The 27,051-nt window shown below is 41.8% G+C and overlaps 1 protein-coding gene across 1 annotated transcript in view; it reads left to right on the top strand.

The window, feature by feature from the left end:
• The window catches only part of naaladl2 (N-acetylated alpha-linked acidic dipeptidase like 2), a 471,898-nt gene that overhangs the window by 5,644 nt on the left and 439,203 nt on the right, over window positions 1-27,051 (top strand). The window contains exon 2 of the mRNA XM_076880772.1: window positions 18,410-18,482. The gene's annotated coding sequence lies outside the window, so the exon portion shown is untranslated. The remainder of the gene's footprint in view (window positions 1-18,409; window positions 18,483-27,051) is intronic.

Below are 27,051 nucleotides of genomic sequence, written 5' to 3'. Positions count from 1 at the left end.
CAACATGAAAGATGATGTGACCCTGTGGTGCCGCACTTGCACCAGTTGTGCTGAAAGGGCGCGGCCCCCAAAAACCCCCCAGGCAGCGATGGGCACGGTACGTGTTGGCGCCCCCATGGAGAGGATTGCAGTCGATCTGATGGGACCGTTGAACGAAACAGAAAGGCATAACCGATTCATATTGGTGGTACAAGACTACTTCAGCAAGTGGGTGGAGGCTTATCCAGTCCCCGATGCACAAGCGCCCACGGTGGCAGGAAAGGTTGTTGCGGAGTGGGTATGTAGATATGGAGCCCCACAGTCTCTGCATAGCGACCAGGGCACCAACTTTGAGTCGGCTGTGTTCCAGGGGATGTGTGAACTGTTCGGAATCAAAAAGACACGCACCACGCCCTTTCATCCACAGTCCGATGGCCAGGTAGAGCGTTTTAATGCTACCCTGCAGAAGGCCTTAGCCACCACCGCGGAGCGCTGCCACTGGGACTGGGATATAATGATCCCCTATGCTGTCATGGCTTATCGGGCAACTAAGCACAGTTCCACAGGATTGACCCCAAACATGATGCTTCTGGGCCGAGAGATAACCGAGCCTATTGACCTGGTCGCGGGTCTGCCGGCCGACGACACCCCCAACTGCACTACACCACAGTATGTGGTGCAACTCAGGGAAAGGCTGGAGCTTTCCCACCAACTGGCACGGGAGGCTCTCGGGAAATCTGTTGAGCGCGCTAAGAAACAGTACGATAAGAATATCTGCCAAGTTCAGTATCCAGTCGGCGCTGCAGTGTGGCATCTGATCAAAGGGACCAAGAGAGTGCGGCACAAGGTTCGCAAGTTTCTGCCTTCCTATGAGGGCCCCTACTTCGTAGTGGGCCTGTTGGATGATTTGGTCTACTGCATTAAAAAGGGGCCCCGAGCAAAGGCTAAAGTGGTTCATCACGACAGACTCAAGCCTTATCACTCAAGAACGCCGCTGGACAACAGCTGGGTCTTCCAAGACTCCGACCAGGCAGCACCCACCGAGGTGCCTCCTCCAGCGCTCGACGAAAGCGATTCTGACATTGATTTCGGCCCCTTCGACTTGTGGGAGACCCCAGCTGGGGCAGATCAACCAGATACTGGTGCTTCCCTGAGAGCTGGCTCTCCGCCACCCGCTCAAGGAGATGGTAGTGGGTTGCCAGCCAGCCCTGTTCAGCCTTACGTGGATGGGGCTGAAGGACCAGAACAGCACCCTTCCTTCAGGTCCACACCCCGTTCCAGACCACAGCGTGTGCGGCGGGCGCCGGACATGCTTGGTGACTGGGTCAGTCACTAGGCTAGTATGTCCTAACTGAGTCGGGGTGTAGGCGGATCGCTGCCCTGCTCAGTAGTTCAAAAAAAAAAAAAAAAAGAAAAAAAAAAAGAAAAAAAATTGTTCATGTTACATATGTTAAGTGATATGACTGTTGTAAATTGAGTTGTTACAGGGGGCTATTCTTACGTGTACTGTTGGGCTTGTTTGTCTTGCTGTTTCCTGGCAACATGGCTGTCGACGGGCTGCAAGTTATTGTTTGAACTGTTTATACTAATGAGGTAAAGCTGGATATAGGGGTAAACGTTCAGCTGTAGTGCCTTAATGTCTTTCTTTATGAATACTGTCTATGTGAAGGGCGGGATATGGACATTGACTTGCACCCTCCTCAAAGTGAACCCTGTACATCCTATGTTTTCTTGTGCTTAAAATATGGACAGTTGTCTACTTCAAGATTGTTCCATCCTAAGGATCGCCATTTTTGGACTGGGGGCACGACTGCTGTCCCGCATTGAATGCTGTATGTTTCCTTGTTAATGGGGGGTCCATGTGCTGGAATGATGTTAAGGGTTTAATTATCATCCAGAGTGGGGGTAGTGTTACAGGCATGGTCCTTTAAGGGTGAAGCCTGATGCTCACACTGCCAAACCAATTCACCGGACAATTATATCCACGCTCTTTGGTTCTGTCCACCAGTTCAGAAGTTTTGGCGCGAGATATGTGAAGACTTATCGAAGTGTCTGAAATGTAACATTCCAACTTCCCCCTTAGTTTGTTTGTTGGGCAGCTTAGATAATGTCACTTCAGAAAAGAATATCGCCCATATGGTTTTCACTGCCCTATGCATAGCCAAGAAAACAGTCCTCATGAACTGGAAAAATAAAAATAATCTTAATTCTAACCAATATAGAAATTATCTATTAGATTACATTAGTCTTGATACAGCCTCTGCCACCACATCAGATCAATTGCTCTGGGCTCCTTTGATCAGCTCCATCACCTAGTGGGGGTGGGGGGTCATAGTTTGGTCCCGCCTTCACTGTTGTGATTGGTGTGGGGGTAGGGACAGGCTTAGGGCGTCGGGGGGTTCCCCGGAGGCATCTTCCTTGGGGGGCTCAACCCGGGGTAGCGGTCATGTCCGGTTAGGGGCTCTGTTGGCTCTCCGGTGACTGTTTCCTCGCGGCTGCGTGCAGCGGGGCTAGGGGAGGGTCTGTGCTGACGGACGTGGGTTACTGACCTGGTAGCCTGGCTGCCCCTGGGTGGGTCCGGGATGGGCGTGAGGTTCTGGGGGCGCTCCGTCTCTGGGCTGGGACCCGGACCGGGCCTCGGGGGCTTGGGTCCTGGTTGGTGTGTTGCCGGGGTTGTGGGCGGGTGGGTGCATGGGGGCCCAGCCCTGGAGCAGGGTGCCGCCGGTGCGTCGAGCCACCTGGGGGGCTCTTCAACTGGTGGGGGAGATTGTCACATCTTGCAGGAGCTTTCCTCTCCTCAGGAGCTCCCTCTGCAGGAGGGGGAGATACAGGAGAGGTGGAGGAAGATCTCAGCCTGGGTGTTTATTGTCTTATGTAGTCTGGAAGATGAGTGGATGGTGGGGTGGGTGCAGTTTTCTCTGTGGTGGGGTTGGGTGGACTGTCCCGGGCTCTGTGGGGCCGGGCGGCGCTGCTGCACTGGGCCCGGTCTGGATGGGCCTGGGCCCCCTTTCCCTGGCGGGTCGCGGAGTATGGGGGTGCCTACTGGGGTCAGCGGGGGAGCTGGCCCCAGGGAGGGGTCACTTGCCCCTCCCTTCCTTCCCTCCCCATCTCCAGCTGCCTCCCTCTTCCCGCTCCACCACAACCACCCACACATGCAGGGCCTTGGAGTAGGGGTATGTCACCAGGGTGCAGAGGAGGCTACCCCCCCCTCTGTCCCCTTCTGGCTGCCTCTGCCTCAATTTTATCCCACAACTTAGACATTCACATTACTCACACTCTCATTACACATACATATAGGATCTTGGGGGTGGGCACGATACACGGAGTCCAAAGTACCATCAGGGTGTACACCCCACCCCTGGCATCGTTGCCCACCTCTCAATTTTAAATACACGTAGACATTGAGGGCTAGCAGGAGGGACCATGCGCTTACCTGCTGCTCTCTGGCAGGTAGCTCCAAGCTCTCCTGGGTTTTAAATGCACCTTAGAACACACATGCATCAACATTACAATGAGCGGGTGGAGGGAGGTTCGGAGTCTTCTCTCACCCCCGTTCTCTGCGACCTGCTGGAGCGGGGGGGCTAGGACTAGGAGGAGGAGTTGGCCGTCCGACTGCGGTCTGGAGTGTGGAGCCTTCCTGCTGCTGCGGAGTCGGGGCGGTCTGCCTCCCCCCACCGCAGGGAAAAGGGAAACACCACCTGGGTCTGGGTGCAGTTCCCCCCTCCAGGGGCGGGGGCACCTAGACCCGGTTTGTAGAGTACGCTTGGGGAGTGTGATCGTGTGTACAACGTCTCTTTATGTCTGTCTCCACGTTGGTTGAGTGTGGAGTAAGTGCATATGAGAGCATGAGGGTGGGAATGGATGTTTGTATCTGTGTGTGCCTGTATGTCTGTGTCTATATGTCAGGTTGGGTGTCAGGCGCCACTTCTCTGGGGACATCTCAGGCCCTCCAAGGTTTGGAGGCCTATCTCCCCCTACCACCACTTCCCCTGCCAGTGGCGGACCCCCTCAGACATCGGTGCGTTGGTGGTTCTTTGTGTCCGGGGATGGGCGTCCAGGTACACACCGGCTCACTCCTTGGCGGCCGCTTATCGGGGCTTGGGGCCTGGGGCTCGCTCGGGCCACTTCGGAGGTGGGGTGCCCCCGGCCTCTCGGCCTGGGGCTCGGTCACTCAGGCGCAGCTGGCTGCCGGCGGAGCTCACGGGCGCGTCACTGCAACTCCCCCTGGCTTCTGCTCCGCGGCTGCTGAGTGAGCCCTCATCTGGGACTCTCCTCAGCTCTTTCCGGGACAGTGGCGCAGCTGCCCCTCTGTTGGTCTTCCTTGGTCTCTTGTGTTCTGGGGGCCTCTGGATGTCTGGAGTTTTGATCTCCTCCACACCTGCTTCACGCCCTGGAGGACGGGGCTGTGGCCCCCCCACACCCTCTAGCAGATTATTACATGAAGGAACCTTTTAAAAAAACAAAAAACAAGCACGTCCATGCTCACAGGTGTACACACGGGTGATCACACCCACAAACTACACCCTTTTTGGCTCCTACCTCAAAGCACACTGTGTTCTGTTGATCTTATGTGCTGCACAATAATGTTTAACATTTAGTATTTACTGTCATATTCCCATATATCATTGTGATGTTGTTTATTCTATTACTCTTGTTCTCTTCTGCTTGCTTTCTTTTTTCTTTCTCAGCAGGTGATCCAGGTGATTGATATATGCATTTTTTTTCTCTGCCCGTTCTGTTGGTTTTTGTCTTTTGCCCTTCTCCCCCGTCCCTCTTCTCAGCTGTTTCTCTTTCCCTCTTTCTTTCTCCCCTTCTTTCCCCCATTCAAGTCTGTCCCGTATTCATTAAGTGAAAATAAAATAAACAATAAAAGGTGAATCAAATGGACCATTACGGCAAGGCTGGGATGGTCAGTTTGGTAAAGTAAATCCGTTGGGCATCTTTGTTTGCCTTTAGACAACAATTCTGATGGCAAAAGAGCCAAACGGGACAGGCCAAAAAAAAAAAAAAAAAAAAAAAAAAGGGTGAAGCCTGATGGGAAATGTATGCGGGTGTGTGTAGCGGAACTGCCTGTCGGGTGTGTGAGGGTGAGCGGAGAAGGAAAAGAAAAGTAACGGTTAACTACAGAAGAGACGAAGAGAAAGTAAATAAAAGGAATATAATAACTCCCTCGGCAGCCAAAGTTGTATCGGCGATGCCCGCTGTGAGTAAACTGTTTCAGCCCACTGTACGCGGTGTTCGTGCCTTGGAGGAGAAATAAAGGTTCGGTAAAGCAGTTTCCTACGCCTCCCTCGATCTTCTTGCTAGCGGAGTTGACCTGTATAGTAAGCTGTTGCCGGCTGCGAGTCAAGTAACTGCCAGAGGTTTCCTTACTACGGTTCGGGGCCGCGGATCTGGCGCGGTAACACCATTCAAAAATCCTATACCACACCAGGCCAGCCCTGTCTCCCTGTGCTTTATGTATTTGTGTGCCATCTTCTAGAGGATCCCCATCAATCACATTTGTTAACATATGGTCCACACACTGGACCTGCAGCTCAGTGTGCTGCTGTGGTTTTTTCTTACTGTGTTTTGCATGTGTCACAGGCAGTATGTATATACACATAAACACACACACAGCCAAAAGTTGGTATTTAACAGGTGTTGAGGCTCCAGGCATCAAATAGCAGCGCATCCCTGTGTGTGCTGAAGAGATATTCTGGAAGTGATTTACAGCTTTGTAAATCTGAATCACAATTATTCCTTAAATATGAAAGGAGGCGATGGAAATGAATCCTCACAAACAACAATTTTGGGAAAGTTGATATTTTTGTTGTTTTAAAATCATTCTTGGTTCATATTGGTTCCTAAAGGTATGTGTAAATAATACTGAAATTTACATATTAACATTACCTTGCAGATTCAGGTTACTCAGGTTATAAATACAATGAAATAAAATTTGGAATAAAAAGTACATTAGATATTAGTTAAACACTGGAACACAATAATCAGGAATAAAAAGAATAAATGAAATAATCAGGATAAAGGTGATCAGTGGACAGTCGTAACTTCTTTACGTTTGAAACAAGTTGGCACTTTTGTACTGTTAATGGAAGAACATAATTAAAAGAACACATTTTAGATGTCACATGTCCAGTTTGTAAGGGCTTGTGTTTGAAATAAAAGTAAAAAAAAATCAAAATCATCAGTAGTTGTAATATTACAGAAATATTGCTGAAATTGTGTTATATCATGAATATATTGTGGGCACCATTAAAACTAGAACCTCCGACTTTCCAAACCCCTTTAGAACCGCTTGAATAAGCTGTTAACATTTGATATATACCTAACAAGTCTAAATCACTGAATAAGTATTGTAGCATAAGAAAAATATTTTAAAGAGGGAAAAAACAGAGAAACGCACGGAACCCATCATTGCCGGTATTTTAAAACTGAGCTCACAGTTGACTACAACAAAATCAGAAACACATTTTTGTTAATTAATCAATGTAAAAACTAGAACTGTGAAAAGTTATCACGCCATACACAACTGTCTTCTCTCCACGAAACTTGAAGTCTCTCTCACGTCAAACGTCTACCCTGCCCCATTCAGTCTGCAAGCCTCTTCAGTTCTCTCAGCTCTGAAATCTGTCAGATTTAGCTGCCCTGCTCAGACTTTCAGGGGAGATTATGAGACCGTGGACCTCGAACATTCAAATGTAATTTATACCAATTTACAAGTGGGCCACATTAGGTTCAATCCACTGAGTCCAGTACACCTAGCTGCGGGCCAGCTAGGTGTACTGGTATTTAGTATTTAGTTTCAGTTAACTAAATACTGAAAAAAATAAAACTAAAGAAAGTCGCACATATTCATGTAAGCCATTTAATACTATGTTATTATACAGCACTTTTCCTATTACACCTATCACCCTGCCGATTTGTCTGCAACAGCTGCGTCACTCTCTGCCTGCACCATTTTTATAGTTTTATATTTGTTTATAGTTCATAATTTTCCCATATTAGATCTTTCTTTATGAACTCAGTTGCTTTGCGGATTAATATTTTTAAAAAGCTCATTTGATTATTAATGCTTTTTTTCTGATGGTGGGCACCGTTAGCAACACTTCCATGTAGATGCCTTGTAACGAGATCGGGAAACCTTCATGTGACTGCTTAATCTGAATACTGAGGTTAGGTTAAGTGAAGCTAGATAATGGCTACCCATCCTAGATATGTTGAGCTTCATAGTGTAGGGTCCAGTTCAGTTATTACAACATAAACTTGATCATTTGTTTGTTCAGTTTTTCCGTTTTGTGTTTTTTCACCCAACAGGTGTGAAACATAAGTAACTTAAGCTTTTGGAAAACTTTTGATGCCTGACTTTTGTGAACTCAACTTCCCACCTTCTGATTTCTTCAGATTGTTTTATCAGTAGCAAAGCTTTCATGTCTTGAACGTCAAGTCTTTGCCTTTTTTTTTAATTCTACAATTTTATCTTAATTTTTCTGTTTCTGCATATCACTTTCAAAATGTTCACTTTATCCAAAAGGCACATGGATATTTTCTTCTTGTTTCGCACATCTTCTTTGATTTCTCCCGAGCTTTCCTTTTTCCTCTGTCCTTTTTTCATCTTAATATCATCTGACATTCCTTACCTGCAAGCAGACGGGGTATCACCTGTCGTCTGTTCGCTTTTTCTTCTGCAACACGATCTGATGCGTCTCTCAAACAACAAAAGGGAACAGAGAAAAAGAAGGGGTGGGCGACAGTGGAGAGGGAGGAGGGAGAGGATGGGAGGCTGGTCTGCGGCTTGGTATCTTAGACAGTCCAGCACTTTCTTTGTTATCTGCTCTCAGTGTGGGAGAAAAGCATCCCACCTTCTATATTATCATCAAGCAATGATAAGGATGGCCTTGGCTACTCTTCTCTCACAAAGGCAAGCTGATGCCTCAAGGCCATGTATGTGTGTGCGTGCGTGTGTCTGTGTGTGTGTCATGGTCCTGGGTCTTTTGACCCAGCGTTTTAAGTTTGAGTTTATTTTGTTCATTAGGTTATCTAAGTTCATTTGGTTATTAGACTCCTTGTGTTTTCTTCCCCTGTATTTAAGCTTCCCCTCACCCTTCGTGTTTCATGCTGCGTGTCTTATGTTATCAAGTTTGTATTATTATGCCTAAGTGTTTCTAGTTATTATTTTCCCCTCGTGTTTCCAACCATGTTAAATCTCCCCTGCTCTTCATGCGTTTCATGTCTGTGTCTTACGTTGTCAAGTTCGGGTTGTCATGTCTATGTCTCATTATGTTTCCTGTTTTATTGTGAAGAGGTCTGGTGTTCTGTGTTCATCATGTTCAGTTTTACTCTCCCACTGTGACGTCATTATGTTCATGTGTGCCAGCTGTTTCCTCATGTGTCTCCACTTCCCCTAATCACCTCCTGTGTATTTAAGTCCTCTGTTTTCAGTGTGTGATTGTCAGGTCGTCTGTTGTCCACGCCATGTTTCCTATGCCATGCTTCCAAGTTTCTTGTCTAGGTTTTTCTTATTGTTTGTTTAGATTTCCCAGTTTAGGTTTGTGTTAATTTTGCTTCAGTTTGCCTTGCCCTTTGTTTGTACCTTTTTTTCCAGCCATATTAAACGGCTCGCTTTTTGTTAACATTCAAGTTTTGTTCCCTGTTCCTTGGAGTCTGCATTTTGGGTCCTTTTTCAATTCATACAGTCTGCCCTCGCCAGACTGTGACAGTGTGTGTCCGTCCATGTATCTGAAACCATGTCATGAAGACTCCAAAAACACCAAGGGATGTCTTATCCTTTTATTCTATATAGAGATAACAGTGTTAGCGTGATTTTGTTGCGACTTTGAGATACTGGCTTTGGCTCACCTCAGTACAATGGAACTCAAAGGCATTGTGGCATTCAAACAGCCCTGAAATTCACTGACTGAAAGTTTCCGTTTCCAAATGTATTTGCATGGTTTCTTAGGATAAACAACCAAAGAAGCGTCTGTACACATGCTTAAAAAGTTTTCATTAGCTCGGCTTTTGTGGAGAATATCTAAACTATGATTAGATTGGCCAGAAGTTGAAACAAGTTTAATCTTTTCAATTTAGCTGGAAAAGTGTTCATTCAGGCGGTTTCTGTAATAGATGCATAGGAAAAGCCTCAAGAGCTGGATGACATATGCAGTATACGCATCCATGTGCAGGAAGCCAGAGAGGATTCAAGGTAATTTTGACTGGTCTGCCACTTAATTGGTGTGTGGGATCTCAGGAAGTTGGTATTGTTGGGATTTGAAAATATGTGCATATTTATTTTATTGTATTGAAATAGGGTTTTTTTTTTTGTGTTTTTACAGGGGAAAGTTGCACCACACAGTTTACAAAACATCACATTTTTCTTGACATCAAATGCGAAACGTGTCCATATGTCTCCTCATCTTCCAAAGCGACACCAGAAGCAACAAGTTGCATGGTCAGTGGGGGTTGAGAGCTTTTAGATCGGTATGCGTGCCCATTAAGTGCCATCAAAGGGGTCCATATTAATGATAATGATGTTGTTGCACTATAGGACATGTTTGTGAAGAAGCATCCTAGCAACATAAATTAAAAATATCCAAACTCCAATCAGTTACAATTGTTACAGTGTTGTGTCAGCAGTGTTTTAAATCAGTAATTTTTCAGTTTTTCAGAGCCAGGAGGCAGAAAGGGATGCATACAGCATATGGTTATTAATGTTTAAAGATTCTGAACAAAAGCTTAAAATGATTATTTAACAAAACTGCAGTTTCCATGTAAAAATTAAAATCTAAGTTTATGAATAATTATTACTTGGTGCTGTCAAAGAACAGGGCATTTTATATGCATTTCAAAAGGGTGAGCAAGCTAGAGAGAGCTTGGATTGTGCAGCACTACTCTATTTTTCATTTTTGATTGAATTATTTTTCATTAAATTAACTTAAAACTTGAAATGAACCAGTGAAGGAATGTTGGCATGGAACAGAAAAAACAAATGAACATAAAAGATAAAATGCCAAATTCCAAAGTTTGGTTTGTTTTAGTTTTAGGATAGTGTTAAAGGCCTTCTGTGGGGCCTGTTTTATACAGAAAAGTAGAGACAGGAGACATGAGTTGCGTTTGGTCTGCAGGCTGTTCCTCGTCTGTTTTATTAAACAGAATTTCACAGCATTCTTCTCTGTTCATGCAGACACACATTCCTCTTGTAACACCCCCCACCCCCATCATCCAGCCCATTTGGTTGCCTTGTTTTCTCACAAGTATAAGTTGTGAGTACAAGTATATCAGTCTCCTTATTTACAATGAATCTGCAGCAATTACATTCTGCTGCTGTTCAGCATCAACATCTCTGTGCAGCAATGTTAACACTGCAACCAACCTGCTTATATTACCATTGTACATTCTTTATATCTTAACAGATTCAAACATATATTACACTTGTAAACAATAAACAACCATATCCTGCAATTGCCCACAAAACCGTATACATCAGACTGTTTACTTTGAACAAAACAATAAGTAAGATTTGAGTTATGCTGAAAGCATCTTTATCAACTGTAAACCCTCCAGTAATGTCAGGATAAAAGAGGTGTGTCTCGGGGCTACATTTGTCACGAAATAAAACATATGTAATAAGATCAGCTACCTCTTTACACTACAAGTGGAATCGCGGCTTCCATTACAACTGGCGGGAAGGTTAGCTTTTTCTCAGGCTATAAAAACACACTTTCTCACAAAATTTATGGTCTTTAAACTCAGACAGAAAACGGTTTCTTGTCTTTATATGGGCATCGGAGTCAGCTAACTCAAATTACTAACCTGTTTTATACAGAAAAGTAAAGACAGGAGCCATGAGTTGCATTTGGTCTGCAGGCTCTTCCTCGTCTGAGGTGCAAGAGCGTTGCAACGGCCTATCGCACTCACAGCTACTTCCCCCTATTGGCGATACCACATAATTACATTCTCATAACTTCAACTGAAAAGTGCAATATCACAATGCCTTTTACATAACTAAATATTTAAACCCAATTACAATTGTGACCATACACTTGTAGGTGTCACAATAAGACAGACTTGCCGGCCGGCAAGACTATTCTGTGTTGGTAATTTGTTCTAATAGATGTGAGCAGAAGAGAGAGGAAGACATCATACAATGAATTTTGATTATAAAATCTTATTTGGTTTTCATATGTGCCCATTTTCAGTGATATCAACTTTAATAGTAAGGAATTAACTAGGCATATTATTCTTTTCTTTCTCTATTTTTTCCTTTTCTTTTGCCCCTGATTAAGATAAGATAAGATAAGATAGAACTTTATTAATCCCTCGGGTGGGTTCCTCTGGGAAATTCGACTTCCAAAAAAAAGCACAGCAACGACCGAAGTTACAGTTACAGAATTGTTATATATATATATATATATATATATATACACACACACACACACACACACACACACACACACACACACACACACACACACACACACACACATATATAAATACAGAGACAAATATAAATAAAATATACAAAGGGGATAAATAGAATAAATAGGAATAAAAAATAAAAATACAAGTGAATTGCACATTTCAAGTATTGAGTCTATTGCACTGTTGACTATTTACAAAAAGTATTGCACAAGGTATTGTACCGTGAGGTGAAGAGGCACTACAGCTTAGTTGTTCCCCCCTCCTTTGTCCTCCTGATTAGAATCACTTTAACTTTTGAAATATATTTTTGAAATACTTATAAAAATGCATCTACCATTTTCAGATATATGTAACTGCTGGATATATCGTGAAGTGATTTAGACCATATGATCAAAGTCATGCTTCAACTATTTGGTTGTCTGTCTGTTTAGTTACACAATTTTCTGAAATTGTCCCGTATTTGCAGTCAGGTGAAAGCGTTTTTCTTTCTTGCTTTCTTTTTCTGTCTGTCTTTAAACTGTTGCCTTCAACACCGAGCTGCAGGCTAGAAGTAGAAGGAAGCAAATGAGCTCTGAAATACTGACTCCTTGGTAAAACACAGTCGGAATGACCTTTAGTTAACGGACAAATTGAGTTGCCGCCAGGGCACACTTCTGACTGTTGAGTGAACACTGTGAAGGAGTATGCATGTCTATGAATGCTGAAGTCGGCAAGTGCTTGAGATCAAGCTAGGGATGTGTGGGCCATATTTTATTTCAATACTTCCACAATACAACAGGCTCCGGCCCCCTGCGACCCTGAATTGGATAATCGACCGAGTTTTGCTTGATCTTTATTTAAGTAAGATAAACACTGGTAAATATTTAATACTAATGTTAGGGTTGGAGGAAAACCACCTTTATGAAATATATCCTTATAACCAATGTTAATAACCTGTTGGCACACGCAGTTAAGTAATGATTAGGGGCATGCTTATCTTTAATTGTTGGTGATTGTAGAAAAAAAGAAAGAAGTGATTGCTGCAGATGAAGTGTACCTGTCTCTGGGTTTCATTTACATAAAGCCAGAAAAAAGTCAAGGTTTTACATTTTGCAGTTTGTCTGAATCTAAAGGCAAACAAAATCATATATTCGGTCTGCATGCCCTGCTTAGAATCAGTTGTGTTTTACTGTTCCAAGTTACAATAGATCATGAGCAGAGATTACTGCCAAGAGAGAAAACCGCTGTGATTTTGAATGTAGTAACTGGATGTTTCTGTGACACCAACAGGTCGTAACAGGAAGACTTCATTCTTTCCCAAGGATAACTTAATTATCTATTTACATAGACATGGTTCTGCTGGCTCCACAACACACTAAAGCTACTTCATTCAGTGTATTGATATTGTGTAGAGATGGTAAAATTCACTGACAAATATTCATTAAAAAATGAATGTTAATAAAAGTGTATATATCTTTGAATATAGTTTTATTTGTATAGCAAATCCAACTTATAGGTATCGCAACACTACAAAATGCTGGTAAAAAGAGTAATTTTATTATTATTACATATTCAATTCAATTCAATTTTATTTATATAGCGCCAAATCACAACAACAGTCGCAAAAGATTGTGAGCTGTCAGAAGCTGTGTTTTTCTTTTTTTTTCATTGCTTAACAAATAAAATCAAAACAAAAAAAAACAACAACCTGAGGATAGTGATATATGCAAATATCACAAAAGGGACAACTTTAGGTTTCATTGCACCGCCAAGATCCTTCATCTTTCTTTTTCCTTGTAACTAAATGTAACAAAACTGTTTTGGTTCTAGAAGTTTGTTCTATGCTTTGGAGACAAAAGCTTTTTGTCTATGCTGGGGAGGAGAGCAGTCTCACTACTCCCTGACTGAACCCTAAGAACCAATCTTCCCATTTTTATCATCCTGGGAACTAGGAGTGTGATCCAGTACACTGATGTATTCTCCAGATGAAATGAGATATTTGCAATAACTGTCACAGGTGCCCACTTTACACCTCCGGTGTAGTTCAGGATAAGGACTCTGAAACTTGAACATAACTGAGGCTGGGGAAACTTTAGTTGCAGCATGATTTCTGGAATGCCACGACATACCTCAAGAGCTTGAGTTTGACCAAGTCATCTTTCTGATGTTTTAATTCCTGAGATCAGGCACAAAACTCCCAGATTTGTAATAAACTACCAGGGAAAATTAGTAGGCTTACCATTTCTTTAAATATACTGTTTTTAATAATAATTCTGTAAGTGAGGTACTTGGAAAGTTTTTAGTAATGCCTCTCAGAGCGTTTTGTCATGTCAGTGTCAGAATATGTCAAAGTATGCTTTACTTAGTAAGAAACAGCTTTGCATGCAAGCATTTGAATAACTTTGACATGATGCTTGGTGTGTACTGTCTGTCTGTTCCTTAGATGAAGCATGTAATTACACTTCAAAGAAAATGGTAGTGAGTCTGCAAATACGGCAGCCTTGTCTATGTGGCAGCACACTGTCATGTGTGACGCCGTGGCTTGACGCAGAGCAGGTTGTCACAATGTGCAGTAGTCTTTCATCTGTAATAACTCTGACTTCCAGTAAATGATTAAGACTTTAAAATTACCACTTTTTTAAAAAGAAACTCTAATCTCTTTTTTTTTTTAACGTCAGTATTAAGGTACTGCCGAGGAATAAACCAGCTAAAAACTACAACTGCCTTCAATCTCCCTTCCTTTTCCATATTTTCGTGAAGAAAATACTCATTACAGCTGCGCACGAAACAGAAACGGCTTAGCATGCATAGCATCAAGACTGAAACAAACCGGGGCATACATACAAAATATCTTAGACTCGTGTACTTTTACACACATACACTCATCAAAGACCATTTTGTGTTCATTTCCCTCCCTCCAAGCAGCTCCTCTCCTCCCCAGTCAATTTGACAAATCCATTAGGGATCCATTACAGACTTTATGAAAAGCAGCTACATTATTTTTCTTCCAGTGCCGAGGAGCCACATAAATAAGCCCAGTGATAGTAATGGCAGTCCTGATGGGGGTTTAAGCGGGATATTTGTGTGTGAGCTGACATGTGTGTGTACACTTGTCCCTGGATATGTCATATTTATCCCTGCACAAATGTGATAGCTCTATTTATAATTTCTAAGCTCTTATATTTGGTAACATTTCACTGATTTCTTTGATGCTGTGCTTTTGGTAGTTCTTTTCCCCGAACTATCAAAATCATCATGATGCAGTTTCACAAGTTGCATGTGTGTCTAGAATATGGTTTATGTATTATGTTTGTTATTGACTGAATGAATGATCTTTATTAGTTCAATAAAGATCATTCATCAATTCATTCATTTATGTTCTTTGTTTATTGCTATATGTTTTGTATGTTACCAAATTCTCCCTGGCAGATACGTGTGTTAACTCGGTTGATAAAGTGTAATGCAAACAATATGGCACATCTTAGACCTTTAGTCACCTTTAAAGGACATTGTCATAGAACTCTACAAAGCAGTGAACCATGTTTTGAACACATTTACCTTGCTGCATGCTTAGCTTTCACACTGATTTTCTTTCTTGCTGCTTGCTGTGACCTTCATGCTCAATGGCTGCTACTGTCTTTGATAGCCATATCACTACTGGACAGGTCCATATGGTACCTCCACAAATCTCTGTTCAATACTATTTGTAAGCTGTAAGGTGACCTGTAGCCTCAAAGCCTGCAGAAATTTTTTTCAGCAGATTCAGAATGAATTAAACTTTGTGTTATCAATCGGATTATTACTGATAAAAAGTGTGACATTTTTTCTTGCTGTTTTTCCTCTTTGGTCAGGTTTAGGCACTAAAATCTACATTTTAGTATTTATACGCTAACAACTACAGCAATTTTTTACAAAGCTTGAGAGACATAGTTTGGTCACATCTCCGTCACTACATTAACCAACATTGAGCCAATGCATGTAATTCATTAAAGCATCAATGTTAGTGCTTTGGCATCTGCTGCATTGATTTTTGGAAACACAAGTTACCGTATAATGGTAAACTGATGGAGTGCTAATTTATCAGCTAATGCTAGTTAGCTTGGTTAGATTGCAGGTTGCATTCATAAACTGTAAATCTACTGCAAAGTTGTTGACTTGATAAAACATTTCACCAAAACTGAGGTGGAAACTTCTGGTAAGGTGTTTAACACACAGCAAGTCATAATATTGGAGAGATAATCAATTAGAAATGCCCCAAAAGGCTCAAAAAGCAAACACACAATGAAAATGTCAAGTTTAATGACTGAAAGCAGAGAATGAAGCCTCACAGATCGTCTTTATCCAGACAGCTGAAGATCAATGTGGCCACGCCCCAAACTCAGTTTTTAATTTTTTCTAAAACAAAATTTGGATTTTGGTGGCATTTTTCATATTCCATTAACAAAGTATTCGAAGAATTTTTTTTTTTCATTTTTTAGTATACATTTTAATATGGGGATTGACACCCTGGGGCCAACCTCAGGTGGCACGTAAAGAAACTTGTTTTTTTCCCCCATTTTAATGTTTGGTTACTTTTTCAGCTCTGAAGGTTGACCCTTGGTGCGTGTCCAGTGGGCACTTTCCAAGAATTCATATGTGAGAACCATAATGGCAGAAATAACAGTGACAGCAATATTTAACAGCCTGTGAATAAAGTGGCCTACTTACAAAAGTCGCAATTTACTACTACTGACTGATATCATTCATTGTGATTATAGATTTTAACATCTTCATCTTCGCTGAAGTTGTTTGAAATTACAGCTGTCACATAGATATACATAGTGGAGTAAAAGGTGCACTGTTTCTCTCAGAGACATAAAAGTTTAAATACTCAAACTGTATATATCTAATAATTGTACTGCAGAACTTATTTGTGAATGATCTCTGATATTGTTATGTGTTCACCCAGAGTGATTGGTAGTAATAAAATTACATTTTTGGTCATAGTTTTCAGTTTGATGCCTGGCAATGTGACAGAAAATGCCAAACTGGTACTTGATTGTGTAGTTTATATAGGGACTCTCTTTATCTCTTTCACACACACACACACACACACACACACACACACACACACACACACACACACACACACACACACACACACACTGGATTCATGAACTTTATTGGCTGACATGCACATGAACACAGACACACACAAATTCACACAAGAACGCACAGATATACTTGTACTTGCACTTATACTGTGCATGAAAATGTGAGAAATTGTGAGAAAAAAATGACATCAAAAACAAATAGATAGCTAATAGATTCTGACAGGTGGAAAATTGAGATTTCTCTTAAAATTGAGAAGTGGCCCTGTAAAACCAGACAATCTCACCTTGCTGGTGTTGAAAAGACCTGCCACGAGGAGGAAGAGGATATTAGACAAGCTGACAAGCTGTCACAAAACCCAACTGAGCTGCACTTTATGCACAAAGAGGAAAGGCCTAAAGGTGTGTCTTCTTGCCCCGTGACTTAAAGATGGATTCTCATGTTTATGTTTCAGACCTCCAAAATCTGCCCAGCAGGACACCCAGATGTTTTGTATTTCTTTTCTTGCTCTCTCTTCACTCTGTCTTGGCCTACAGCTTCATCAAAATCCCTGTCTTCCACTCAAATGCCACAAACTATAACAGTTCCTCTAAAATAATGTCAAATGTAAACCTCCCTGGGGACTTTCTTGCTGTTTTTACTTAACTTGACGAATAGCTCAAGTCATGTTGTGCTGTGGTGAGTTAACAGTGATAGAGCACCAATCAGACATGTAGAAAAGTAGAAAACTTTGCACTGGTGCATACATGATATTGTGAAATCTTTGCTCTCTTTCATTTCCTTTGTTCATTGTTAGTATTCTTCCATCTTGTCTCAGTCCTGCTGCAGAGGCCAGGACCCCTGACACCTGATGTATTAGTCTGTCTGTGGACTCAGCAGTAGATGTTTTGATACCTTGAGTTCCTGCAGGGTGTGCCTGTGTGTGTGTGTGTGTGTGTGTGTGTGTGTGTGTGTGTGTGTGTGTGTGTGTGTGTGTGTGTGTGCATTTTATGTCATCACATGCAGGCCTAGTGCTGTGTGTGCATACATAAATGCCTGTGTGTGTGTGTGTGTGTGTGTGTGTGTTTGTGGAAAGAGTGCAGTGTAATTGCATGTACTTTTTCCACAGATGGCCACATGTTGTGTAATCAACACCTGCACCATCGTGTGGGTGTCACGGGTCAGGAATTGGTGCTACAGTATAAGCTGCTCTGCTCCACCACCAACTGATGTGGCCAGTGGATTAAGCAATTGTTCTACCAAGGAGACAAATACTTACCTACACTATATCTGTCATGACCTTACCATTCAGTCTGCACTGAGTGTGCAAAGTACAAAGGAAGTGTATGCAATATAAAAAGAATACAATTTATATGCTTTTAACTCTTAGTTGCCTCTATTAGCAGCGAGCAGACAAACAGCAAATGGCCCGACAGCAAAATATTTTGCTCACCGTCTTCGGGGAGACTTCAAAACAAGAAAATCTGAAATTAACCTACCAGAACAAGGCAATTTATCAAGGAATATCTGGGAGCATGTTACTGACACCTATGTCATTACCACAGCAACCCATTCAAATACTTATATGATGTCTGGATACATCATTTGATCTGACCATATAGAAGTATTTATATAGAGAAGGCCAGTCCATCCTTAAAATCTGCTTTGAGAACACATATCTGATATGCCTGATTGTTCAGGAACATGTGATGTGTTAACTAAGCCTTGGGATTTGAGTCACAACAAAGTGATTCTTGTCAGATCTTTTGGTTTCCCAGGTTTGAAACATTGTCTTTCAAACTTCAGAACATATTTACATACTTTATTTGCTTTAGGTATAGCGATGTAGCTACATAGCTGGTTTTAAGAGAAAATCCATACATGCCATCATATAACATTAGTTGTAAACTTTTCTTTTTTTTTTTAAAATAAAGACACATTTTCCTTTGCCTGTTTTCTTTTACAGAACTTTCCTGTGTGCTTTGTGTTCAGCAGTACTCCTACTGCAGCACTTGAGAGCAACAACAACTCCAGCACTTGTGAGTACATTCTCATTTTTTAAGCATTGCCCTTTTATCAGCATAAAATTCATTAATTTTGGCAAGAACTTCTTATTAAATAAGAACTTCTTATACTTTGTGTTTCAGTTATTCAGTTATTATTCCTCAATATATTAAAAAATAGTCAAGGAATCAGATGTCAACCTGTCCATAATATAGTTACTAGTACTATGCTGGCAACCTGCCTGTAGCTGGTACTGGTACTTGTCTTTTTTCCTTCCATCTCTATGGTAATAGATTGATTAATTCACAATTAGCTCCAGTGTTCAAAGTCCATCTTTGACTGCTTCCAGCAGTAGGGAACATCTGTTTTATGAACACACACACACACAAGCTCTTGCTGATGCTCAAACAAGTACACACATACAAGTTGCGGCACATGCACACGCACGCACAGACAACTACAGAGCTTTTGTTGGGTGGGGGTGAGACATCTGCTGTTTGTTGTTCACAAATTATTGATAGCAGTAAACAGAAAGTTGAGGGGAAAACAGGCATTTCTCATGCTGATGAAATTTTCACGACCTGTCAGCCCATTCAAGCCAACACTTTGTTACCAAGTAGGATGGCATGACAACAAGAGACGCTCCTTCAATATGCTTTTCCCATATCAAGGAGAGTGCAGGGGAGTTACAGAAACAAAGAAATACACAGGAAAGAGACCTGAGACAGGTGAAGCACTTTTTTTTAAGTCATTTGTATTTGAAAACCTAATGAAAATGAATGTAAAGCTATGCTGTTGCTATAAATGGCAGTGTGAGCTGAGCTAATGCATATTTCTGCATTTTAATCATAAAGAGAAAAAGCTCTAATATGTCTTACAGGAATAACTTAATAACTTGCAGTACTTTATGATCAAATAAATACAGACATATACTTCACAAGCATTTTGTCACAAGGTGTTAACAAGGAGAAAACATTTATCCATCATCATGGCATACTTGTCAAGTTGTAGTATAATGTAATTAGCGGGAGGGTGTATGCATGTAAATGATGCCTCTCTGCTTGGCTCTCACCATCTGTATGCCTCTTACTCCCCAACATGTGGCCTATCATTAAACCAGATTAGTGGCACTTGTAACTAAGACAGAACAAATGCCCAGTATCCTAGGTGTAATGTCCATATACTGTATAATTCTGCACTGCATTATCTCATGAAAAATGCCAGTGGATAGGAAGGCAAGACTTTAAAGGAAAGTAACAGGGTATCCTATCACAAACACACTTTGGCAAGAGATATAGAGGAACATCTCTCGCCTCATGCTGACAAGTAACAAGGAACTCCTCAATACTGGCGTTACAGTAGCTAAGAGGGCCAGATTAAAATGCATCTAAACATCTTAGGAATGGTTTGAAAAATTCATCCACCATGTGTCATTTTCAGCAAATATTAAATAGTTTTATGTAACATTGTAGATATTTTTTAAACTATAGTAGTAACAATATTTTACAAATCTTCAGGCAGAAAGAAAATGGCGTCCATGTAGGGTGCAGGCAGGGAGCACAAATGCTATGTTTTCATCTGATCCAATTTATGTTGTTCAGAATCAGAATCAGAATCAGAATCAGAATGGGGTTTATTGCCAGATGTTGAGGTTTACAACATTAGGAAATTGCTGCGGTGCTTCAGTGCAAACATAGTGTCATAAATAGCACTTAAATAGACATGAAAAAAAATAAAATAAAAGTAAGAATAAGAATTAAGAGTGCTACGTAGAAAGATATATACATGAGTGCAGGTGGTGATCAGTGCCAAACATGAAATGATGCAGTGACACAGCGTGGGGTCATGTGTTAGTGGTGGGAACAGTCATATGGTTATTGTTCATGTGTCCAACAGCAGAGGGGAAGAAACTGTTCTTATGGCGAGAGGTTCTGGTGCGAATGGACCGGAGCCTCCTGCCTGAGGGGAGCAGGTCAAACAGACTGTGTCCAGGGTGAGAAGGGTCAGCTGAGATCCGGGCTGCACGCCGCAATGTCCTGGAGGTGTACAGGTCCTGCAGAGATGGGAGTCTGCAGCCAATCACCTTCTCAGCAGAGCGCACAACACGCTGCAGTCTCTGTTTGTCCCTGATAGTGGCTCCAGCGTACCACACGGTGATGGAGGAGGTGAGGATGGACTCGATGATTGCAGTGTAAAACTGCATCATCGTCCGTGTTGGCAGGTTGAATTTCTTCAGCTGCCTCAGGAAGTACATCCTCTGCTGGGCTTTCTTGATGACGGAGGTGATGGTGGGCTCCCACTTCAGGTCCTGGGTGATGGTGGTACCCAGGAAGCGGAATGAGTCCACAGAGGTGATGGGGGTGTCAGTCAGGATGATGGGGGGGAGTGGGGCTGTGTGCTTCCTGAAGTCCACAATAATCTCCACTGTCTTCTGGGCATTCAGCACCAGGTTGTTGTGGCTGCACCAGGACACCAGACGTTCAACCTCCCTCCTGTAGGCAGACTCATCCCCGTCCGAGATGAGCCCAATAACGGTGGTGTCATCTGCGAACTTGATTAGCTTGACAGACTGGTGGGTGGAGGTGCAGCAGTTGGTGTACAGGGAGAAGAGCAGAGGAGAAAGAACACAGCCCTGAGGGGAGCCGGTGCTGATGGTCCGGGAGTCCGAGACATTCTTTCCCAGCCTCACATGCTGCTTCCTGTCCGTCAGGAAGTCAGTGATCCACCGGCAGATGGGATCAGGCACATTCATCTGGGAAAGCTTGCCTCGGAGATGGTCTGGAAGGATGGTGTTGAAGGCAGAGCTGAAGTCCACAAACAGGATCCTGGCGTAGGTTCCTGGGGAGTCCAGATGCTGCAGGATGAAGTGTAGGGCCATGTTGATGGCGTCGTCTACAGACCTGTTGGCTCTATATGCAAACTGCAGGGGGTCCAAGAGGGGGGCCGTGAGGGTCTTGAGATAGGAGAGAACCAGGCGCTCAAATGACTTCATGACCACAGATGTCAGAGCCACGGGTCTGTAGTCATTTAGTCCAGTGATCCTAGGTTTCTTGGGGATAGGGATTATGGTAGAGGACTTGAAGCAGGCAGGCACATGACATGCCTGCAGTGAGGAGTTGAAAATGCCAGAAAACACTGGGGCCAGCTCGTTTGCACAGTGTCTGAGGGTGGCAGGGGACACGCCGTCTGGGCCGGGAGCTTTCCGAGCATTCAGACTCCTAAACTGCTTCCTCACATCTGCTTCATGAATATGAAGAGTTGTGGTGGGAGGAGGTGGTGTGAAATCCTCTTTTGTGTGGGGTGAGGAGGGGGGTGTTGTAGGTGAACAGTTTGAAGGTGGTGATGGCTCTATGGAGGGGGGAGAGGTGGGGGAATGAGTGTCCAAAGTGCCTCTATTGTTGGGGCCGTTGGAGGTGTGAAGGCTGCCTGATGGCTCGTCAAAACGGCAGTAAAAGTCGTTGAGGGTGTTGGCTAAGAGCAAGTCATCAGTGGAGTGGGGGGTTTTAGGCTTGTAGTTGGTGATATTCCTAAAACCTTTCCACACAGAGGCCGAGTCATTCTCTGAGATCTGCTGCTGCATCTTCTCAGAGTGCTGGTGTTTAGCAATGTCCACTTCTTTAGTGAACCTGTACTTGGCCTCTCTGTAGCAGTCCCTGTCTCCGCTTCTGAACGCCTTTCTCTTTTCCAGCCACAGCTTTTTGAGTTTAGGAGTAAACCAGGGTTTGTCATTGTTATAACTCACCCTGGTGCGTGATGGCACGATGCTGTCCTCACAGAAGTGGATATAGGAGGTGACAGTGTCCGTAAACTCGTCCAAGCTGTTAGAAGCAGCCTTCATTGTTAAATTGGTAAATAGTGGAGGAAGATGTTTCTGTCTGTGTGTGTGTTTGGTGGCGGTGGTGTTGGCAGGGCTTCTGAATTCTGGTCAAGAATATGCAGAACATTGTATAGAACAGCTGTTGTTCTTTTTGAGTGTGATGCTACAATGTAGTTTGATTCAATAATGAAACTTATAAAGCAGAGCTTTATATTGGGTTCTGCTAGCTCATTACAAAATTTGTATATGCACTAAAAATTACAGTTTATATTGCAAGAAATGTTGATAATTGTTTAATATACTTATTTAATGCTATTTAGTTTACTACTACTATTTAGTTTGTTTTTGTTTTTTTTACATAAGTGAATCACTCTTTTTTGTTTTAAAATTTTAAATTACTATTATGTAGCTCTTTTCCCATTGAGAAAAACGTCCCACCAATGAAATGTTGGTCTGAGGGAATATTAAAGTCGTAGTAAGTGCAAATTTCGGTATTTTGCTGATTCTGGCAATGGGCAACCTCCTGAGCTGAAATATGTATGCAAGTGGCAAAAACATCTGTAGGTACCATGCAGCTGGTTGTAACAGAGTCCCATGTTAAAATGTCCATCTTTGCATTAAATAATATGTTTAAGGTCTGATGCAAACAACAAACAATATGGACATTTAGATGTTGTATTGTCATACACTGAACACACTTACTGTGTATGTGTGCTGTTGTCGTTTGGAACATTTTTTAATGGACTGTCTAATAAATACTATGGCTTACTTTGTAGTACAAACCTTCCAAGAAGTACTGTATTATTGTAGGGTCTACCTTACAATATAAAGCACGTTGAGGTGACTGTTGTTGTTATTTGGTGCTGTATAAATAAAATTGAATTGAATTGAAGAGGCTTGTCCTTCAGTTTTGGTGAACGGAATTTTAGCATTTTCTTAATTAGTGCTAACTAGCCAATGTGTGTCTTTTATTGCATTCATACTGTTTATGAATGTAGCTTGCTTACTAAGCTAGCTCGCTAGCATTAGCAGATAAATTAGGAATACTCAACAAAAGTTATTTTAATATTGCTGCTAATGTTGAAGATTCAATGTTCACACGCAGCAGGTGATGTCCTGGTGGCTACTGTTTTTATACAGTCTATAAACTTTAGAGACCACAGAGATTAGTTGCTTATGCAAAACACACAAAATCATAATATTAGTGCAAACAAGTGATCGTAATTTCACTCAGCAGTCTTTAATTTGGGACCATTTGTGGGGCGATCATGGCTCAAGAGTTGGGAGTTCGCCTTGTAATCGGAAGGTTGCCGGTTCGAGCCCCGGCTTGGACAGTCTTGGACAAGACACTTCACTTGTGGTGGTCAGAGGGCCCGGTGGCGCCAGTGTCTGGCAACCTCAGTGCGCCCCAGGGTGGCTGTGGCTACAATGTAGCTTGCCATCACCAGTGTGTGAATGGGTCGATGACTGGTTGTGTAAAGCGCTTTGGGGTCCTTAGGGACTAGGAAAGCGCTATACAAATACAGGCCATTTACCAAACTAAAGAAATACCAAAATGCAAGCATGCAGCAAACATTTGACAAAAATTCAACGCAATAACATAACTTCAACACAAGCACATGCACAACCATAACATGACAGCTAACATTGGAATGCAAAGCAAATTAAACATGTAATGTTACAAAACCAGGCACAATAGAAGAATAGTGGGCAGCAGACATAGCATATTTGGAGACATAAGAGGCAATTCTTTGACCAGCGATTTTCCAGTGGCTTGATATCTTCACAGAAATCAGTACATAGCATTTGAGCAGCACATGTGTTATTAACAGGAGAAGCAGTATGGAAAAAGTGAACAACATAATAGAGAGGACAAACCAAAAAGAACTTTGTAAAAGAATATGAACTGATGAGTACTATATCTGATGCGCAAGCTCAGCTCATCAACGGAAATACCTCAAAAAAAAAGAACAAATAAAAAATGTGCTTTTGTCTAAGTTTAAGAAAGGTCTTTCAATGTTATTTTTTTTAATACAGTGTAAACAATAGCAATCAAATACACCAGAAATATAATGGACAATGCCAGGTCACTTCAGGGATCAATGTTGTTTTTTCAGAAATTTTGAAGTCTTCCACAGACTGAACAAAAAAGAAACCAAACCAGAAAAAAAGGCCTTCTTTTCATTTGTTATTCTCTTCAGGATTCTTTACTTCTCTCAGAGATATCTTCTTGCTATTCCTGGCCTCTTTATTGACTCCCACAGCCGCCTTTGTTATGTCCCCACTGTGCTGCCTGGAAAAGTGGCCACCTTAAGTGTTCTCTTACTACTGCTCCCATTGTGGGAACATATTTCTAAAACAACACAAGATAGGCAGACTGTTTATAGTTTGATATAGAAGCAGAAAAAGGAACCTTCTTTAGATCCAGAAGGAAGAAATAACTTGAAATGCATCGACTGTTTGCAGTCAACAAAATTAGTACATGGAAACATTCCAAAAAATGAAGAAGAGAAGCAAAGGAAAGCAAGAAGAGTCATTCTGTTTTTATCAAACGCGATGTTTGAACTATAAAGAGGATGAACATCTAAAGTGAAAGGTAATGCCAAAGTAAACACTTGTTTTGCTACTTTGATTTTATCACGGTATCTCTTTGAACCTCCCGTTTTCAGGTATCAGTGAACTGTCTCACTTTTAACCTGAATTTATCCAATTTATCCCTCTGGTCACTTATTCTGAATCCAGAGCAAATCGACTGTTATCAAAGCCAGTCAGTAGCCTAACTGCTGACCAATAGGATTACTGAAAATACAAAAATTATGTTTCTACCAGATCCTAATAGAGATACAAGAGTTTATAATAATGTAACACACTTAACTAGAAATAAAGACTGTTGTGGGTTTTTGATGAATCGATTTTGTTGCAAAACAGAGCTTCAAGAATGGAAGGAGAGTTTATTACACTAAATGCTTACATAATGATAATAATAGCCATGTTTTACTTTTACAAAGATTCTTTTATTCCCAACAGAATTTCTCACAGTTGTGGGGTTTTATTTTTATTTCATTGCTCTGCCTCAGGACAAAATGAAGTGCTCTTTATTTTAATATTATGAAACTGGTTCACTGTCACCACTGTAGTATTACTTGACCATTTAAAGTGTCATAATTCACAGCGGGTGGATGCAGAAAGCGGTCTGCTCCATTTTTGTGTGTGTATCCATATGTGTGTGTGTTTTCTTTTGTCCTTAGGATTATTTGACTGTTTTCTCTAACTTGCTGATTGCATGTGTAGTACATGCAAATTTCATTAAGCAAGCTGAAATATAAAACCTGATATGAAGGCCCAAATATTAGCAGAGGTTGTTTGATGGCTATGTTCAAAATGCCAGTAGCTTAATTCTCATGCAATATTAATCTTCATATGAGTCTGTGGACAGAGATGATTTTTTTTAAAAAAAATCTTTCCATCAAACACTAATTTAACTTTAATGTACACAAAAATAGTCGTTTATTTTTTGAATAATTTGAGTTGTTTTGTTTTTGAAACCAAATGTTTAATTATGAATGCTTAGGTAGAGTAGAAAAGTGCTATATAGTCTTAGCATGAAGGATATTAAAGTGTTTTGGATTACCCTGCATTAAAAAAAAGTGCTAAAGAAGAACACAGCATGTTAAAATACCTAATGACCTAATAATACTGAACACGTTCAAACGTGAAAATAGGTTGTTCCACTGGGTCTGAGGACCTGTTGGGCATTCCAGTTGTTGGTTGACCTTTCTGCTAAGCGTGGGCCTCTATATACTCCTCCGAAGTACAGAAAAGGGCCAAGCATTGAGCCAACCAATCTTGTATTCTCTTTACCCCTTTCTCTTCCTTCCTCCATTAGTCTTCCCTACTCCTCTCTTTGTTCCACCCCTCTTCTCTCTTGTGGACAGTGAGATTCTTGGGTATGTGTGTTGTTAATAATTCAGCCTGGAGGATGGATTTTGGTCTTCATTTGCAGCAGGACATGCCTTGCTCCACTGAACAATGCACTCATGTCCAGGACCCTAAAGTGTCTTTGGAGGCAGAAATAGGAAAACCCCTTTTTTTTCCTTTCAGTGACTGCTGGGTGTCTGAAACTATGGGGAAAGAAAACGGACAGGAGAGAAAGAAACAATGACTTAAATTCATTTTCTTTGCGTGTTCACAGAGCGCATTCTCTGACAAAGAGGTTATTCTCCTAGCAGAGGTTGATGTCAGTGTATAGGTACAAGGCATGAGAAGATCAGGCATTTTTAGAAACATTGTTTCTGCCTTTTGAACCTCCTCTGATAGATTTGAGGGTCATTTTTGCTCCATTTCCTCTCTCGATCTTTTTGTATTTTTGCGTTTCCATTTGTTTCTGCCATGACACATTTTCATGTAGTGGCATATTAGTATCCATCAGTTTTGAAGGGCAGGGCGATCAGGGAGGGCTGTCGACTGCTGTGTGTCATACATTATGTCGCAAAACTAATTTCCTGCCTAAGTTTAACAATGTCTGTGTCCTCTGAGAGGTGATACTATATGGGGGTACAAATCGTGAGGTTCTATGTGTTTCACATATTGTGTATGTGCGTGGAAGCTGGAAAAAATGTGGCAAAATAAGGTCAGAAGAAAAATCATGTTTGTGCCAATGTGACATTCAGAGTTACTCTGGTGTCATGCTAATTGATAATAAACATGTCAGGGTAAATTAAGTATTGTTGGAAAATACTGACATAAATAAATGATTATGAAAATTAATGTATTTATTATAATAACAC

This window comes from Maylandia zebra, linkage group LG23 (assembly GCF_041146795.1).
Source record: "Maylandia zebra isolate NMK-2024a linkage group LG23, Mzebra_GT3a, whole genome shotgun sequence".
Lineage (NCBI taxonomy): Eukaryota > Metazoa > Chordata > Actinopteri > Cichliformes > Cichlidae > Maylandia > Maylandia zebra.
This window is presented reverse-complemented; position numbering and strand designations above follow the sequence as displayed.